The sequence below is a fragment of the Oncorhynchus gorbuscha genome, linkage group LG08 (assembly GCF_021184085.1).
Source record: "Oncorhynchus gorbuscha isolate QuinsamMale2020 ecotype Even-year linkage group LG08, OgorEven_v1.0, whole genome shotgun sequence".
Classification (NCBI taxonomy): domain Eukaryota; kingdom Metazoa; phylum Chordata; class Actinopteri; order Salmoniformes; family Salmonidae; genus Oncorhynchus; species Oncorhynchus gorbuscha.
Window position 1 is genome coordinate 16,348,593 of NC_060180.1, and position 20,757 is coordinate 16,369,349.

Sequence of the window (20,757 nt, forward strand, 5' to 3'; positions counted from 1 at the left end):
GAGTTGCTAAACTCCACAGTGGAGATTGGAGTATCTGTCCATAGGACCACTTTAAGCCGTACACTCCACAGAGCTGGGCTTTATGGAAGAGTGACCAGAAAAAGCCATTGCTTAAAGAAAATGTATTGTTTGCCAAACCATATGAAAGAAGGTACTCTGGTCAGATGAGACTATACCATAGCCTTTTTAGCCATTAAGGAAAATGCTATGTCTGGCACAAACCAAACACCTCTCATCACCCGAGAACACCATCCCCACAGTGAAGCATGGTAGTGGCAGCATCATGTGTGGGGATGTTTTTCATTGTCAGGGACTGGGAAACTGGTCAAAATTGAAAGAATGGTGGATGCCGCTAGATACAGGGAAATTCTTGAGGGAAACCTGTTTCAGTCTTCCAGAGATTAAAAAATGGGACGGAGGTTAACCTTCCAGCAGGACAATGACCCTAAGCATACTGCTAAAGCAACACCCAAGTGTTTTAAGGGGACACATTTAAATGTCTTGGAATGGCCTAGTCAAAGCCCAGACCTCAATCCAATTGAGAATCTGTGGAATGACTTAAAGATTGCTGTACACCAGCGGAACCGATCCAACTTGAAGGAGTTGTAGCAGTTTTGCCGAATGGGCAAAAATCACTGTGGCTATATGTGCAAAGCTCATAGAGACATACCCCAAGAGACTTGCCGCTGTAATTTCTGCAAAAGGTGGCTCTACAAAGTGAAGAATTATTTTTTATTTTTTTTGGGGGGCTGAATAGTTATGCACACTGATGTTTTCAGGGTTTTTTTGTCTTATTTCTTGTTTGTTTCACAATAAAAAATATTTTGCATCTTCAAATGTTGTGTAAATTTTGTGTAAATCAAATGATACAAACCCCCAAAATCCATTTTAATTCCAGGTTGTAAGGCAACAAAATGGGGCAAGCCACTGTATGAACCGTAACTCAGTAAAATCTTAGAAATTGTTGCATGTTGCCTTTATATTTTTGTTCATTGTAGTAAGGTTTTGGTTTATCTGGCAATGGCACACTTAATGAAGCATAAACCAAACAAAGTAACAATCAGCAATTTACCCTATATTCTAAACATCAGCACTTAATACTTTAAACAAAACAAGGCCCTAAACCAACCATTCAGTCCAAAACCTTCGCAAAACGCCAATCCATTCTCTTAGCCAGAGTAGAAAACAAACAGATCCATCTCACTGTCAATTCACTACAATGACACCAAGTAAAACATATTGTTCATTAATATTTAATATGCACAAACACACATGCGTATGCACACACTTCTGGAGCACAAACAAACAAACAAACAAAGTGTCTCACATTGGCTTTAACAATGACCAGGTAGCGTGTTTTCTCTTCGTAGTTTAGTCTCTCAGCCAGAACAATGTTTCCAGAGAGAGTATTCCCTACAACCACAGTTGTATTAGACACCTGAGAAAGAAAAAAGAGACAGAGAGGGCGAGAGAAAGAGAGAGAGACAGACAGACAGTGTTCAGTCATAGGTTTCACTGTCAACAGACATTGTTCCGCTGTCCCATTGTCGTATAGCTTCAGTAAGTCAAAATCTGCAGTCAGTAATCATTACATCCACGTACTGGGTCATTGGGGTTGTACTGGATGCCATATTCTATCTGTCCGTTGGGCCCGTCATCGATGTCTGTGGCCCCATTTTCTCCACTGAAGCCTGTGAATATGGTGGTCCCGGCAGGAGTGAGCTGGAGGCAGAGATAGAGACAGAATACTATCAACAGGCATGTCCCTCTGTCTGGACATTGTAACAACGCTATATTTTACATTTCACTGATATTACTGACCCCTCCCAAGATCGCAGGAACACAGTGTCTTCTATGGAAGGTGGCCAAATACTGACAGAAGTGCAAGAAGTGGAGACCTTTGTTGTTAGGAAGAGTGAATGAATGCACTGATTTGAACTGAAAATGTTTTCGTCGGCAGCTGTGGATGAGTATTTCTCTGGGGCCTCAGCACCACACTGACAGCCATAACAACCTCTCAGAGAGATGCTGCAGAGAGAGGGGCCTCCAGAGAGCTGTGTTCTAGAGCACCTGGGGGCCTGAGGGGAGTTGAGCTCAGTTCAGGAGAGGTTTGACAGCAGTGGAGTCTGATTCAGAACACTTTTCAGGGAGTAATGTTTCCTGGGATAATACACACTGACAGGAACTTAGAGTGAAGAACATAGGAAGTGTCAACAAAGGAGACAAAAGTCATGGTTGTCTGACTCGGAGGCTCTCGATACAGGCGTCTTATGTAGGATCTTAATTTGTTCACTTTTTTTTGCTGAGAATTTGCACATTTTAAGTGTATTTGAGGTTTAAAAAGCCTTCTAAAGTTTGTAATTTCCACTTTGACATTTCAGACTTGATTTGCCCAAACAAAAAAAATGTATCAACCTCTACAAAAATGTCCATTATTTTAATCCACATAATAGTTCATATTTCCTGTTGCTGCAGGATTATTTTCCAACTGTAGCAAACTGGCTCAAATTAAGATCTGATATCTGGACATATCAAAAGCTTGCTGAAATAATGTCCAGTGTCATTAATGTGATGACATTTTGGAAAAGAGAATCAGAGAAATAACTAGTGTATTTGACAGTGACACTCAACAGTAAATTAAATGTATTTCCTCTGACAGCTGCGAGATATGATGGATGAGAACCATGGTAATTTCAGAGAGCTATCTCAGCAAATGTAGGAGATTAAAATCAATCATCAAATGTGAATGCACATTCTGTATCCACATAATTAGCTTGTTTGTTCATTTCTGCAGACGTTTTGGTCAAAATGTAAGTTTAATTCAAGCATACTGTAGGTATATAACAGTTTGTGGTAAAAAAAAAAGTTATACTGCAAATTGCAGCCAAAAGTCAATTTGCTGTAGGTGTAGATATCACTGGCTGTTTTTGATTAAACATATTATATCGTTCTAAACACATTGATGCCTAATGCAAAATATTTAAGAGAATCCGGTGTTGGAGGATATATTGGCACAGGTATTTTGGTATTTGGTATTTTATTAGGATCCCCATTAGCTGTTGCAAAAGCAGCAACTACTCTTCCTGGGGTCGACACAAAACATGAAACATGACATAATATGGGTATTGGTTAACTGTACCAACATATCCTCCAAACACCATTTTCGGGGGAATTGTAACTTTTATACAATGGGAATTTATTCATACTATTTCATCCTTCCACAATATATAGTCCCGACACAAATCTAGGGTTGCTACCAAAGCTGGCTGGTTGTTCGTTCTATTGGTTCGGTTGCCAGAGACACGACCCAGTTGTTCAGTCTTTTTGTTCTATATCTATGGACGCGACCCAGTCGTTCGTTCTAAATGTTTCATTGCCATACTGACTGGCAATGTTCTTATCCCTTGCTTGCCAGCTAGCCAACTACGTCTAACTTACAGTCACATCAAACAGTGCAAATGTAGTTACATTTGCATTTGTTTAAACTGTGAACTAATGAGTTAATGATGTGCGATTTCACCAGGCATAGAAAATGTGCTCTCTCGTCAGAACAGGGTTGTTCACAGGAGCTCGCCAACAACACAACTAACATAATCACTTCAAACTGAAGCTGGAGAGACTGCAAACTAGCTGCATTTTATCTGTTTTCTATTGACATTTATTTGTATAAATCCATTAAAAATTTAGCTGATTCTTGATTTCAACTGGCTGAGAAAAGCTGCCTGCAAGTCTGTCTCATCCTGATCCCCAACACGTTCATTACTTTGCGACAGTTGGAGATCGAATTTGAATACTGAAACAATGTTGCAAAAGTTGGAGAGACAGACAGCAAGGTTTATACACATTTCTGCTGTTGAAAACTAAATGTTAGTCTAAAAGAAATGTGTGTTTTTATAGTGGAGATCAAGATTATAAATTGCCTGGCTGGGTTGATGAGATAGTTGATTACGCAGTCAGATGGAACAGAGTAAATAGGCATTTTAACGTTGTAGATTTAGCCGGTGGTAACTTGTGGAATAGACACCGGCTGGAACTGCAGTTTTAGCCATTCAGCATTAGACCCACCCGTTGGATAAAATGTGATATTCCACTGTGCTCTCTGTATGGACTGGTAGGGAGAGTACTGACTCATGCAGCTATCACTTTGTTGTAAATAAAACATGCACACACTAGCATCGTTGAGCTCTCTGGGTTAGATAGGGAGTATGGTGACATCTAATACACGCAGAGAACACAGACAGGAACCCCATGATTCACTGGGAACGCATAACTAGCGTGATACCGTCCATGCGTCAGAACAATTTCATGCAATAGAGGAAGAACAGATATCCAGGAGATCTAAGGACCTGCTATTGTTTTGTTATTCTCGGAAGCTGCTGCCTAATATGCGTAGAATAGCTGTTGTCATGTTTTACTCTGTCTCCATGCAGAAGGCGTAACAGAGAAAAAAAACTGAGAAAAATAAGATGTCCTAGGATAGGATAAGTAATCCCTCTCACCCCCCCCTTTAAGATTTAGATGCACTATTGTAAAGTGACTGTTCCACTCGATGTCATAAGGTGAATGCACCAATTTGTAAGTCGCTCTGGATAAGAGCGTCTGCTAAATGACTTAAATGTAAATGTTAAATGTGAACCGAGTGCAAAATACTCCTGTTACTGCAGAGTAGCCTAGTCTACACTCTATTCCACTGTGCCTAAATCAACAAAGGTCCTTAACTTCAATGATGACCAAACCTTGACCTTTCTTTGTAATTGAAATAATGAAGCATTAATGTACTACATAATTGCTTCAACGGTAATCTGTATAGGAGTCACTGTCTGTAAGGCCTCTGGGCTTCGCTGACCTCTGTGGGAAGGGTCATGCCAGGCTGAATTACTTACCCGAGGCAGAAAGATATGCTCACTAAAGCAAAAAGCAACAATTGTTGTAGTAACTCTCTCTCCCTCTCGCTCACCTCGTTGACGGCCACATAGTAGCGTGGCTGCTGAAAGCGAGGTGTGTTGTCATTTTTGTCCCTGACTACAATCCGGACCTCGTGAAGAATCACTGTCCCAACCAGCTCACTGGTACACTGGACCTTCACCACGATTGTAGTGATAGAGGAAGGGGGCTGAGGGTGAGAAAGAGAGTGAGAGAGTGAGAGAGAGAAGAGAGAGCAAGAGAAAGAGATACAAGAATTCAACCAATTCAATAAACCAATGATTATGCAATCATCTTTGTAAAATACATTGTCACACTGCTCGAACACACTCAGTAGATGATTAGTTCCAAATGTTTCCAACACAGCCACATAAAGAATGCTTTTCTACCTCACAGTGTCCTGGGATTTTACAGACTGAACAGGGAAGTGGTGGATGGGCTCCAAGACAAGGAGGCAGAGGTTACAAATCAATCCAACAGAACTGATTTTTCCTTACAATGAGGAAATTGCAGTGCAATCAAACCAGGAGCCTCAAAACAGTGAGTTCTGTATAGCACTTTAAACTTTATTGGACTTGTTTTGATACCAGTATTTAGAGTGGCCAAACTGTTCTCGTTGTGAAAAACAGTTAAACATTGATGAACCTTTCCAGCATGCAGAAGGCCTGTCTTATTTTCTCAAATCAATAAGACTAAGTGGTGTTGTCCATTAGTTCACTCCAATTAGGGCAGGGGTGGTAGGGTTAGGGGAAAATAATAAGGAAACCATATTCAAAAATATATGTATATGGGGGATTGGAAATGATCCAGGCAATTACATTGATGGAAGCCACAATCTATCTGCAATATCAATTCTACCCCCCAACCCATGAATTAAAAATATATATATATATATATAATAAAATAATTGTGTGGTTTTGGAATATCAATGCGTTTTGGAGAGCTTACAATGTATTTGCATACAATTTAAGTATCAGTGGAACTGTGTATGTGTGTGTGTGTAGGCAAGTGTGCCTGTGCTTGCAATTTTTTAAAATGTAAAAGCCTTTTCCTCTACTAACAGTATCCAAACCCAGGTCCATACTCACATCTCTGTCCAGGACACGTCCAGTGCTGTTGAGGAACAGTCTCTGTCTGAGGGGATCCAGGATGACCCAGTAGGCATAGTTGTCAAGCAGGATCAGAGAGATGGTCCTGTCTGGGTCCTCTGCTCTCCCGTTGATCTGCATATTCTCCACCAGAACTGTGCCTGCACAGAAGAAGTATGTTATATTGTAATTTAGCATAACACTTTTATCCATTGCAACTTAAATTTATTTAACAGATTTATGTCCAGTATGTCACCCATGCAAACACCAAACCATTAACGCTGGTGTTGCAAGCACTATGCCTCAACTAACAGTTACACAGCAGCATAATTATCAGGGTCCACATACTCTCCAAAACTTCTGAATCCCTTTGTGGAGAAAGCTACATCATAGCTCACCCCAGGCATGACCAAATTCTGTTCCTCAAGAGCCACTTAAGTTTTAGATGATTTTCATCCTTGTTTTTGAATCAGGATTAGAATGATTAGAATCCGATACTGCAGTACTCGAGCACTGGCCAGACATTCTCTCTCTCTGCTCAGATGCCTCTAGAAACACAGCCTTGGAGTTCTGGGCTTGGAATTGGCTGGAGGAAACCAACCGATTGTGTCTTGTTTGATTGGCATGCTTGTTCGGGTACCATGACTCCACCACAAAACCTTCTGACCTTGTTAATGTGGAGCCACCTTTTGAAAAAAAAATTGCAAGACAAAGTACATATACTCAGAAGTAATGTAGCAAGGCATATGCAGTAATCTCTGCTTGCATTTACAAAACCAGTATAAGATTTGGACATATCTTCTCATTCAAGGGTTTTTATTTATGTTTTACTATTTTATACATTGTATAATAATAGTAAAGACATCAAAACTAAGAAATAACACAAGGAATCATTAAGTAACCAAAAAAGTGTTCAACAAAACAAAATATATTTTATATTTGAGATTCTTCAAAGTAGCCACTCTTTGCCTTGATGACAGCTTTGCACACTCCTGGCATTCTCTCAACCAGCTTCATGAGGTAGTCACCTGGAATGCTTTTCAATTAACAGGTGTACCTTGTTAAAAGTTCATTTGTGGAATTTCTTTCCTACTCTTTCCTAATGTGTTTGAGCCAATCAGTTGTGTTGTGACAAGGTAGGGGTGATACATAGAAGATAGCCCTATTTGGTAAAAGACCAAGTCCATATTATGGCAAGAACACCTCAAATAAGCAAAGGGAAATGACAGTCCGTCATTACTTTAATACATGAAGGTCAGTCAATACTGAAAATATCAAGAACTTCGAAAGTTTCTTCAAGTGCAGTCGCAAAAACTATCAAGTGCTATGATGAAACTGGCTCTAATGAGGATCGCCACAGGAAAGGAAGACCCAGAGTTACCTCTGCTCCAGATGATAAGTTCATTAGAGTTAACTGAACCTCAGATTGAAGCCTAAATAAATGCTTCATAGAGGTCAAGTAACAGACACATATCAACTTCCTGTGTTCCGTTTAAATTCATCAGCCTTGTGCGACGAAAGCCCCGCCCTTTGTACTTCCGTTTGATTTCAGCATTCAGCATCACCGGTAGTGAAGAATCGGAAGTACATCTCTTAAAATAAGCGTTGGAAATCCAAACGTGGATCACGTTAAAATAATCCAGCAATCTCAATTGCTTGGGTATTATCGTCTCATTCAATTTATTTATTTAAATTGTCGGACATACCTTTCTAGGTTCTTTCAATTAAATAGACACCTTAAACTTTGCAATAGTAACCTAGATGAACCAACTTACCAGGTGAATTTAAAATTTAATTCCCAGATAGCCTATACAGGTTTGATTATTCATTACATTTGATCAATCAGTAAAATCTGATTAAAATCATCTTTGCAGCTCCCAATATATTCCAAAACCAAACTGGAAAATTAGGAAAACATTTTTTTATTTCAAAATGTTCTAATAATGTGCAAGCAATCAGAGGGGGTTGCACATTATGAGGCTGCAAATGGATTGATCTCTGACCTAATTATGCCATTAGTGGAAAAGCAGACAACAACGCTTTCCAAAATCAACCATTGGACGCAGGCCTCGTAAAGGTTCTCTCCAGTCTAGCCCTGAGGTCTTGCCACCCAAGATTGGCATCTGTCCAATACCGCAGTGCACAGCTGAAGCACAAGCAGGTAATGGGAGACATAAAGGGACAGAGGGAGAGAACCTGCTAGCTATGGAACTGCGCTTGAAAACTGAACAATTAAATGTAATTGCAAAAAAGTATGACGATGAACAAGCACAAGCTCTTCAACAAAATTGTCTTCTACAGGAAGAAAATCATATGCTACAGGAACAACTCGATTTAGCCAAAACTAAATACGATGACGTTCACGACAAACTAGATAAATCTGAAGAATTATCTACAAACAGGAGCGCTCAACTTGATAACATGCATGCAGTTTTGTTGAACATTACTCAAAGTATATATATATATATATGCCATTTAGCAGACGCTTTTATCCAAAGCGACTTACAGTCATGTGTGCATACATTCTACGTATGGGTGGTCCCGGGAATCAAACCCACTACCCTGGCGTTACAAGCGCCATGCTCTACCAAATGAGCTACAGAAGGACCACAAAGTAACACGGTTCTACTCAAAAACGCTGCAGACCAAACATGATCAGTTAATGAACACAATGACAAGTTGGATGACAAATCAGCAGAACTCATTGAAGTCGCTGACCAAATGAATGATGAGAGAACTCAGGTGATGAAGATGGAATTATTGATTTCTAAGCAAGCAGAGGAAATATCATCACTGAATCTCTTGCTCCGTACTCAAGACCTCTATCTGCAAACCATGACAGATAAGTTTGAGACCGAGAGGAGCAAGTGTGACACTCACATGTCCAAAATCAGAAGTCTAAGCGCTCAAGTGGACTCTGCAATGCAGCAGAATACCACCCTTGGGTACCATCTGGAGGAACTCCAGAATGATCACGCTCTACCTTGACAAACTCATCAAGAATTTCCCCACCTTTGACCCCGTTCCAGGTCAGCCAAACGATACTGAGGCGTTCCTAGCTAACATAGAGGACGCGTTGGATGGCTACCCGAATGCTACGGTTTCTGACAGGGTTTACCTGTTGAAGCCAACGTCGAATAGACACGTGACAAGGTTCATTCGTCTACAACAGCAACACGTGCTAAATGACTACGCTAAACTTGCCACAGCTTTAAAATTAGAATTCAGTGGTTCCGAGACTCGCAAACACGATAGTCCACTGGCTAACACCGTCAAACATGCTTGGAACGAACACCCACAAGCTTACTATCATAGGCTTCGTTCAGCTTACAATGGCCTACTCACTGAAACAGGCATGGAAGACCTGTTACCTTTTAAACAAATGTTCCTGTCGAACATGTATCCTACCTTCATTACCTACTTGGGCCCTGCCGCCCACGTTGGCTTGCCTATCTTTCAACTCAGAGAGCTTGCAAGCGCAGCTTTTGAGGCATCAAAAGTTCACAACGCTAAGAGCCCTGACCACTCGGTTTTGAAGTTTGACCAGGAGCACTCACTCCAGTTAGAGGGTGTATTATCAGGTATTGGAGCGTTGAGAGATGACACACAACAACAGTTTCTACCACGAAACCATGATTCCAATAACCTCCACGGTCGAAATAACTGTAAAGTATGTCGCCATCAACATAACTACCGCTACAATCGACCTGTTCGCTATGTTCCTGCACCCAACCCACAAAAAGTGTCAGAGCACAAGGGTAACAAAGGGTTGAAGCACGATCAAAACGTCGACCAATGTTCTCCAGCAGTTCCACTACGGGAAGAACTGAAGCAAGAACGATTTGAGAAAAGGACTAGACGGGGAATTACCGGACACAAGGTCCGCAGGAATTAACACACATAGCAAGGACGTTAAAGTTCAAATTTCTCCCGTTCTCATTCAAGACCCTATCCAGGGCCCACTTGATCAAGAAACAAGACCCCGGGCTTTGTCTATAGACTCTGATACAAAGGTTGCGAAGGAAAAGGTCAAACGCTTCGTTAAAGCGAAGCCCACTCAAAATCAGAAAAGTCCATCTGCTTCCACCTTGAACAGAAATGGCACATCATGTCGTTGCGAACGACCACTCCACTTTGTGGGGAATATGTCCACTAACCACAAATCTAAACGGCCATACCTGGAAACAGCCCTGGAGGACTGCTTAACTTGTCATGCGCTAATCGATTCGGGTGCAACAATATCACTCATCTCTCAAACATTGTTTGATGATCTCAAAAAGGCTTTGAAACCAACTAAATGTTGGTTAAAAGTGGAACGAGGCGACAGTACACTTGGAGGGGTCACTCAGACTACCTCGCCTCTCACACTGAGAGTCATGCTGAAACTACACTTCCAGGACGTATTGCTCGTTCACCCTGTGTATGTTACCTGCCTCGTTCACCCTGTGTATGTTACCAGCCTCGAAACTGTAACCGTGCTACTTGGAGCAGACTTGATGGATCAGTTACTCCCATTGATGGATTGGAAAACCATCCAGGTATTGTCACAGGCCACCGTGCCTTCTCCACTGACCACACTGTCTTCCCCTAACGCTAGCTGCAATGCAGTCATTCACGAGGGGTATCTGTCGAAAACACCCCTTGGGAAAAAGATGTTTAAAAACCTCTTGGGGCAGAATCCGATCCAAGGAGATATTACGATATCTCGACACATTCCATCAGCCAACCTGATTGACCATTCTTTTCATGATTTCGAGCCAGCTGTCTCTGTGAATAAGCAACTTCCTAGTCGTGCAAAACAGTAGTTGAGATTAAGTTCTCCGGCCCTTCGGACACTTCCGCAAGCACTGTGGCCGTCTCCGCAAGAAAAACATTGATACTCTGATTCCGATGATACACCTTCCGCTTTGTTGGGGACTGTCACCCCTTACAATGTCACTAATGGCATCAGACCAGCAACTGACCCGATGACTCCCACTGGTGAAAGACTTTGTAATATCACAGACCGATATCCTCATCTCAGTTCGCAGGTACTGAAGAGGTTGCCACACGCGGATGCGGTGGTGACTGACATGCCTCTACAGCCACTGAGCGTTTTGAAGCACAAACACCAGAAGATTTGGTTGAAGGGTTACAGCCATTCTCATAACAACTGCGGCCACTGACAACTCATACATAGGGTCCGACCTTTTCGTTTGCGCCTCAGATACCAACACCACCCGCTGGTGGGGGGGGTCCCAAGACACAAAGGGTATCCCAGACCCATAATGAGCCTCATCGAGGCCGGTGGGGGGGTCGAGACTACGGACAACACCGTATGAGGCCGCCAGAGCATAAATTAAATCTAGTTGTAAACTCCCCCTATGAGAACAGTGAGGAGCAGACAGGCCCCTAGACGGGGATTATCTTAGAACACATCTAAGATAGTACTGAGGTGTACCACACTGGTCGTAAAGGAAGTCCAGTGGACTTGTCCACCTCCAAAACAAATGGCAACAATAATCATTCCTTGCCATGTGTAGGTTCAACTACAATACAACTAGTAAAATGCTCCAATCATTATGTTCCGGTAGTATAATATTTCAGAATAAATCTGTAGGATAACTGGTCCCTTTGAGCACCAGTACCAATACCAGCGACAGTCAGTCTAGCTACAATCAGTAAGAAGGTTAGAGACCTAACCAATCAAATTACCCTTGACAATAGCGACATAGCGAGTCACTCAGAGTGCAACACGTGGAAGGGAATCTCCAGTGCACTCTTCCAATGGTTAACACACATGTCACTAATAAATAGAATCCTCCATTCAGGAGAAAACTGGTCCAATACTTAAAGAGTACTTCCGTCGTGAGGTTAGCTCCTCCGTGGATAACATAGCTATGAAAGAGACTTCATACCTATCACCACTACAATAGTGGAAGACACAGAGATGTGTAGTAAAAACTACTAGGCATTGACCTGAAAATTACCTGACTACGTCAGATTCATTCTGAACAAGTGGTAATCTGCAAGAAAACTTGCTTTTCTTCCCTTGACAGGCACACTTGTGTAAGCATAAATGCACATACACAATGGAACATACAATTAGGATTTATGCTAGGACCACTTAAGGGTCCAAGCAAAATACCAGCCTTAGTAAATAAAGTTGAACATTTACTTCTCGGCCTTTGACTCTACAGCACTCACCAGTTGTCTTCCCAGAAGTCCACAGGTCATCCCTGTAGACTGCCCAAAACTAGTGCCTTACAGCTGTAAACTTATCATATAGTTATCAACTTAGGATAGTGCCTAAGCAACATACTAAGTAGGAAAACCATAGATATGACATTAGAGACAATGCCATGATAGTCATTTTGCCAGAACATTGGACGTATTTAGAATACAGTCCAATTAGATTCTTTTTTTTGTGTGAGAACTATATTTTGTATATCTTTTGTTTATGCTTTCATTTCTTTTCGGTTCAGTTCCTTTGACACTTAGGAAGTGATAGAGCCATAAACAAAGACCCATACAACCATCACTTAGTGCCACAACACATCTCATTGGGGAACGAATGTAATTATATATATTTCATGAGTGTGTGTGCGTTGTTAACATCTGCCTAAATTACTGCCCAGATCATCCAGTCTGGACGACGCCCAGATCATCCAGTCTGGACGACGACCAGATGACGGGTCCGGAACGGCGACCCCATATCCGGATACCCACGGCCCATCCTTGTGGCGGCATGCCCGGCTGTCAGGGAGCCTACCAAGGTAAACCACCAGAGGGGGGAGGGGGGACCACAATGGCGATCACCAACCAGGACTTCCCCTGGCCATCCCTGGGGTACTTTGCAGCTTCCAGGGAACCTACCAAGGTACATCACTAGAAGGGACCTCAATGGCGATCACCAACTGGACATCAACTGCCATCCTTGTGGTGGACTGCTCCTCTTTCAAAGAAGCCTACCAAGTTTAACCACCAGAGGGGACTGCAACGATGATCTACAAACTGGACATCACGTGTTCAGGATTTTATGTTGATTTGTAACCTGCAGGAAAAACAAGATCCAAACCACATGGGGGGGTATGTCATGACGTTGGCCACTGAGTATTTAAAGAAATATATATATATATTTCACCTTTATTTAACCAGGTAGGCTAGTTGAGAACAAGTTCTCATTTGCAACTGCGACCTGGCCAAGATAAAGCATAGCGGTGTGAACAGACAACAACACAGAGTTACACATGGAGTAAACAATAAATAATAAAGTCAATAACATAGTAGAAAAAAATCTATAGACATTGTGTGCAAAATTCATGAGGAGCTAGGCAACAAATAGGCCGTAGGAGTTAACAATTACAATTTACCAGATTAACACTGGAGTGATAAATGATCAGATGAACATGTGCAGGTAGAGATACTGGTGTGCAAAAGAGCAGAAAAGTAAATTAAATAAAAACAGTATGGGGATGAGGTAGGTAAATTGGGTGGGCTATATACCGATGGACTATGTACAGCTGCAGCGATCGGTTAGCTGCTCAGAAAGCAGATGTTTAAAGTTGGTGAGGGAGATAAAAGTCTCCAACTTCAGCGGTTTTTGCAATTCGTTCCAGTCGCAGGCAGCAGAGAACTGGAAGGAAAGGCGGCCAAATGAGGTTTTGGCTTTAGGGATGATCAGTGAGATACACCTGCTGGAGCGTGTGCTACAGGTGGGTGTTGCAATCGTGACCAGTGAACTGAGATAAGGTGGAACTTTACCTTGCATAGACTTGTAGATGACCTGGAGCCAGTGGGTCTGGCGACGAACATGTAGAGAGGGCCAGCCGACTAGAGCATACAGGTCACAGTGGTGGGTGGTATAAGGTGCTTTAGTAACAAAACGGATGGCACTGTGATAAACTGCATCCAGTTTGCGGAGTAGAGTATTGGAAGCTATTTTGTAGATGACATCGCCGAAGTCGAGGATCGGTAGGATAGTCAGTTTTACTAGGGTAAGTTTTGCTGCGTGAGTAAAGGAGGCTTTGTTGCGAAATAGAAAGCCAACTCTAGATTTGATTTTGAATTTGAGATGTTTGATATGAGTCTGGAAGGAGAGTTTGCAGTCTAGCCAGACACCTAGGTACTTATAGATGTCCACATATTCAAAGTCGGAACCTTCCAGGGTGGTGATGCTTGTCGGGCATCCGGGTGCAGGCAGCGAATGGTTGAAAAGCATGCATTTGGTTTTACTAGCGTTTAAGAGCAGTTGGAGGCCACGGAAGGAGTGTGGTATAGCATTGAAGCTCGTTTGGAGGTTAGATAGCACAGTGTCCAAGGAAGGGCCAGAAGTATACAGAATGGTGTCGTCTGCGTAGAGGTGGATCAGGGAATCGCCTGCAGCAAGAGCAACATCATTGATATATACAGAGAAAAGAGCCGGCCCGAGAATTGAACCCTGTGGTACCCCCATAGAGACTGCCAGAGGACCGGACAACATGTCCTCTGATTTGACACACTCAACTCTGTCTGCAAAGTAGTTGGTGAACCAAGCAAGGCAGTCATCAGAAAAACCGAGGCTACTAAGTCTGCCCATAAGAATATGGTAATTGACAGAGTCGAAAGTCTTGGCCAGGTCGATGAAGACGGCTGCACAGTACTGTCTTTTATCAATGGTGGTTTATGATATTGTTTAGTACCTTGAGGAGCTGTTGGCCGAGGTTGGAGTAGCCAGGAGGAAGGCATGGCCAGCCGCTAAGAAATGCTTGTTGAAGTTTTCGATTATCACGGATTTATCGGTGGTGACCGGGTTACCTAGCCTCAGTGCAGTGGGCAGCTGGGAGGAGGTGCTCTTGTTTTCCATGGACTTTACAGTGTCCTAGAACTTTTTGGAGATAGAGCTACAGGATGCATATTTCTGCTTGAAAAAACTGGCCTTGGATTTCCTGACTGACTGCGTGTATTGGTTCCTGACTTCCCTGAACAGTTGCATATCGTGGGGACTATTCAATGCTATTGCAGTCCGCCACAGGATGTTTTTGTGCTGATCGAGGGCAGTCAGATCTGGAGTGAACCAAGGGCTATATCTGTTCTTAGATCTGCATTTTTTGAACGGAGCATGCTTGTTTAAGATGGTGAGGAAGTTACTTTTAAAGAATGACAAGGCATCCTCAACTGACGGGATGAGGTCAATGTCCTTCCAGGATACCCGGGCCAGGTCGATTAGAAAGGCCTACTTGTAGAAGTGTTTTAGGGAAGGTTTGACAGTGATGAGAGGTGGTCCTTTGACCGCGGACCCGTAGCGGATACAGGCAATGAGGCAGTGATCGCTGAGATCCTGATTGAAGACAGCAGAGGTGTATTTGGAGGGCAAGTTGGTCAGGATAATGTCAATTAGGGTGCCCATGTTTACGGATTTAGGGTTGTACCTGGTGGGTTCCTTAATGATTTGTGTGAGATTGAGGGCATCTAGCTTAGATTGTAGGACTGTCGGGGTGTTAAGCATATCCCAGTTTAGGTCATCTAACAGAACAAACTCTGAAGCTAGATGGGGGGCGATCAATTCACAGATGGTGTCCAGGGCACAGCTGGGAGCTGACGGGGGTCGGTTGCAGGCGGCAACAGTGAGAGACTTATTTCTGGAGAGATTCATTTTTTTCATTAGAAGCTCAAACTGTTTGGGCATAGACCTGGAAAGTATGAAATAACTTTGCAGGCTATCTCTGCAGTAGATTGCAACTCCTCCCCCTTTGGCAGTTCTATCTTGACGGAAAGTGTTATAGTTGGGTATGGAAATCTCAGGATTTTTGGTGGCTTTCCTAAACCAGGATTCAGACATCAGGGTTGGCAGAGTGTGCTAAAGCAGTGAGTAAAACACACTTAGGGAGGAGGCTTCTGATGTTGACATGCATGAAACCCAGGCTTTTTCGATCACAGAAGTCAACAAATGAGGGTGCCTGGGGACATGCAGGGCCTGGGTTTACCTCCACATCACCCGAGGAAAAGAGGAGGAGTAGGATGAGGGTGCGGCTAAAGGCTATCAAAACTGGTCGCCTAGAGCGTTGGGGACAAGGAATAAAAGGAGCAGATTTATGGGCGTGGTAGAATATATTCAGGGCATAATGTGCAGACAGGGGTATGGTGGGGTGTGGGTACAGCGGAGGTAAGCCCAGGCACTGGGTGATGATAAGAGAGGTTGTATCTCTGGACATGCTGGTTATAATGGGTGAGGTCACCGCATGTGTGGGAGGTGGTACCAAGGAGGTCTCAGAGGTGTGAGGAGTGGAACTAGGGGCTCCATTGTAAACTAAAACAATGATAACTAACCTGAACAACAGTATACAAGGCATATTAATATTTGAGAGAGACATACAGCAAGTTATAAAGTAATCGCAGGTGTTGATTGGGAGAGCTAGCTAAAACAACAGGTGAGACAACAACAGCTAGTCAGCTAACACAACAACAGCAGGTAAAATGGCGATGACTAGGCAGAGAGGGTCGGATTAACTACACACAGAGACTGAGTTCGCGGCAGGGGCCGACAGATAAAACATAGATAAACAGAATGGAGTACCGTGATTAATGGACAGTCCAGCAGGCATCAGCTATGTAGCCAAGTGATCATAGTGTCCAGTGGGCAGCAGTAGATGGAACAGGGAAGCCGCCACTACGCTAGCACGCAGGCGACACAGCGTTTAAAGTTAGTAGCCCGGAGGTGGTAGGGGGGGTCTGCTCAGACGGAGGCCGGTTGAAGGCACAGCGGATTGATATTCGTCGGCAGAACCAGTCGGGGTGGGGTGGCGGGGGGCCGTGTCGACAGAGAATCCAAGCCAGATGGCGAAAGAGGTATTGTAGAATTTAGTTTGCTTGCAGGGAGATGTGCCTGGCTCACGGCTAACTGGTGCTAGCTTCGTGGCAGTGGCGTTAGCCAAGGTCTAGAGTAAAGCAACCCCCCCCCCGCTTCAACTGGGCCGCTGTGGTCAGAGGTCGTAAATTCCTGAGAAGACCCCATGGACACACAGTTATAGAGAGTAGTTTTTCATGGAGACAAAGGAAATCCTTCCACCTCACAGAACTTGAGGTATGAACAAATTTCATGTTCCGGAGAAAGTGTAAAAGATCGGTGAAGAATCCAGCTATGAACTGGTCCGTTTGTCACAACTTGGGAAGTTCATGGGAGACGGTGTGGCCACATTACCATAACGCTGTTTATATAATAGCCCCAGATATAAGGTTTACATCTAATTGTTGTATAAGATGATTGAGTGAGTATGATACTGTTTACACAATTTTACAAATGTGATTTTGGACTGTTTAATGAAGGAAAACTCAAAAAGGGAATTGGATTTGAACTAAATCAGAGGACCGCCCCTGAGCCCAGTTAGGGTCAGACATCCTGGGACAGCCCTTTTGTGCCATTCTGAAAAAAACAAGAAATGAATACCAGACCATGTTTTTCCGCCATTATGAGGGGGACAAAAGGTGGCAGACCAATGCTGAATCTTTTAACCATACCACGTGGTTAAACTCTTAGACTATCGATACCGACAGAATGAGAACAAGTCTTTGATATTAAATACTAGTCTGCAGCTAGGAATTCGGTATCATTGAACGCGAAGAACAACAACCGCCGAAACATCATTCTATAATGAATGTCAATTTGAACAATCCCCTCTAACCAAGACAGAGAGAGAGAGGGAGAGAGACGGACAATTCTACGAAAGACAAAAACTTTTCACCAGCGATCAATACGACACACTGAGCGTAAATATATATATATATATATTGATTGCAATTGTTCCCGAATGAGTGAACGTTCATGTGAAAAGGATTAGCATTTTAATTGTTATAATTATCACTCTGTAGTCACTTCTTAGTCGACCGGTTCAGCCCACTAGGGCACATTTTCCTATCATTACATTTACCTTTGTTTGTTTGTTTCTGTGAATTACTTAGTTAGTAATAAATAAATTATTTAAGACAATTGATGTATGGATGACTCATAGTGAAGAAGAGGATCCATTTACGACGTTTGGAATGAGACTAACGTGAGGTAAAGTAAATAATTCATAAATTCGTAGACTAATTGATCAGATAAAATATCTGAAAAGTTATTTTAGGAAATGCTAACTTTGTAATCTGAATATTTTTCCTTGGTGCCCCGATTTCATAGTTAATTAGTTACGTGATTAATCAGTTGATCGCATAGCAACTAATTACAGAGAATCTTTGATCAAAACTAGCAGTCTTCAGTAAAGACACGACACCAGCTAATTCTAGGGCTACAATACATCCTTTGCCAATTGGCCTGAACCCTTTATTGTCGACACAGAGCCCCGCCGATCCAAAGCGACTGGACTGCCGATGTGATCGCCCGATGTGGTCTCAACAGGCTATTCTGTTAGATGTCGCCAAAGAACCATCTTCTAGCCCCGGCCTGCTAGCTTAGCTTTTCTGAACGCTGTGTCCCCTGCTCGCCTAGCATAGTATTGACTGCCGAACAGCACCCTGACTAATCTATTGCTGCTCTTATGACCCTATGATCACTTGGCTACACAGCTGATGCCCCCTAGGCTGTTTCAATAACATGGTACCTCATTTTGTTTACCTGTCGGCCCCAGCCTCCTGTATGTACCTAATTGACGCGCTCTGCCCATTCATCGCCATTTACCCGTTGTTGTCTTAGCTCTCCTGATCAACACCTGTGATTACGTTATGCTTCTCTCTAATGTCAATATGCCTTGTCTACTGCTGTTTTTCTAGTTTTTCTAGTTTTATTTCACTCTAGAGCCGTCAGTCCCGCTCAAAATGCCGGACTAACGTCCCACCCCATACATATGCGGAAACCTCACCTGGCTTAACTAAAACGAAAATGCAAATGAATTACTTAAAAATCATACAATGTGATTTTCTGGATTTTTGTTTTAGATTCCATCTCTCACAGTTGAAGTGTGCCTATGATAAAAATTACAGACCTCTACATGCTTTGTAAGTAGGAAAACCTGCATAATCGGCAGTGTATCAAATACTTCTTCTCCCCACTGTATGTTATGGATATTTTAATTACACAGTATTGTCATGACATGCCCTGGGGGGAGGATCATAGACCTAAACAGGGACAGTCATGTCATGTGTGTTTCATTTGGCGATCTCATGAAGAACAGGAAACACACATAACTGTAACTCTTAAAGTGTATATTTCCCAGCTGTCAGATTTCCCACGTTGGAATAGCTACAATTCTATAGACCATTAGACCATACAACTGTAGTGTTTGGCTACACGGCTGGAAATGGTTCAACTCTGAAACTATCGATCACTGCAGAATAAGAGCAAATCTTAGACGTATAATTACTAGTCTGCAGCTAGAAATTAAGTATGTCTAGAACGAGAATACTGACAACCTCCGAAGCAACTATTCTATGAGAACATTTCTGAATGGTACTCTTAAGTATCCATTCTAACCACCTACAACCATGAAAGACTTTGTGACTTCATGGAAAGTTAACCTGTTACTCCTACCCCCTACTTTTTTGAACATTCTGTTAAAAATCGCACAACATTTCAGCGCCCTGCTTCTCATGCCAGGAATATAGTATATGCATATGATTAGTATGTGTGGATAGAAAACACTCAGACGTTTATAAAAACTGGTTAAATCACGGCTGTGACTATAACAGAACGTGCGTTTCATCGAAAATCGCAGGAAAACCGGATCACTGAAAATTTGAAAATATATCAACGCACCACTTGCATGAATTGTCTATGGGAAAGCAAATTACCTGGAGCCGAGATTGCAATTCCTACAGCTTCCACACGATGTCAACAGTCTTGTCATTTGCCTAGGCTTTGTTTCTTGGTCAAACGAAGAAGAGACAGCCCATTTCTTCAGGTCTCCGACCGGATATTTTGGTTGAGATTTACCCGGACATTATTTCCAGATGTACAGCTATAGAATACACATCGCCTCATGATCAATTTGGTCACTTATTAACGTTTACTAATACCCAAAATTGCATTACAAAAGTATTTCTAAGTGTTTTGTGAAAGTTTATCGTTGACTTTTTTAATTTAAAAAAATGACGTTATGTTATAAGACGCTATTTTTTTCCGTTGATCACACAGTCTTCATAGATCGATATCTAGGCTATATATGGACCGATTTAATAAAAAAAAGACCCAATAGTGATTATGGGACATCTAGGAGTGCCAACAAAGAAGATGGTCAAAGGTAATAAATGTTTTATATTTTATTTGTGCGGTTTGTGTAGTGCCGACTATGCTAATTATTTTGTTTACGTCCCCTGCGGGTCTTTTGGGGTGTTACATGCTATCAGATAATAGCTTCTCATGCTTTCGCCGAAGAGCATTTTAAAAATCTGACTTGTTGCCTGGATTCACAACGAGTGTAGCTTTAATTCAATACCCTGCATGTGTATTTTAATGAACGTTTGAGTTTTAACGAGTGCTATTAGCATTTAGCATAGCGCATTTGCATTTCCAGATGTCTAGATGGGACGCCTGCGTGTCAGGTAGGAGCAAGAGGTTAACCAGAGTCTCTGATGAACTTTACAGAACGATCAAGGATTCCAACAGAAAAGACAACAACGACATACGGGCGTAAATATATAAATTGCAATTATTCTCAAATGAGCGGCATTTCATGTGCAAAGGATTAGCATTTCAATGAATGTAATTATAGACGGTGTGTAGTGAATCTATTTTGTTTTTCATTTCTCAGTCCCCACCCCTTTCCTTTGTCTACCAAGTGGTCATATCGGCGTAGCC

The 20,757-nt window shown here is 42.4% G+C and overlaps 1 pseudogene; it reads right to left on the reverse strand.

The window, feature by feature from the left end:
- Positions 1 to 20,757, reverse strand: part of LOC124041257 — a 279,206-nt pseudogene that overhangs the window by 172,819 nt on the left and 85,630 nt on the right.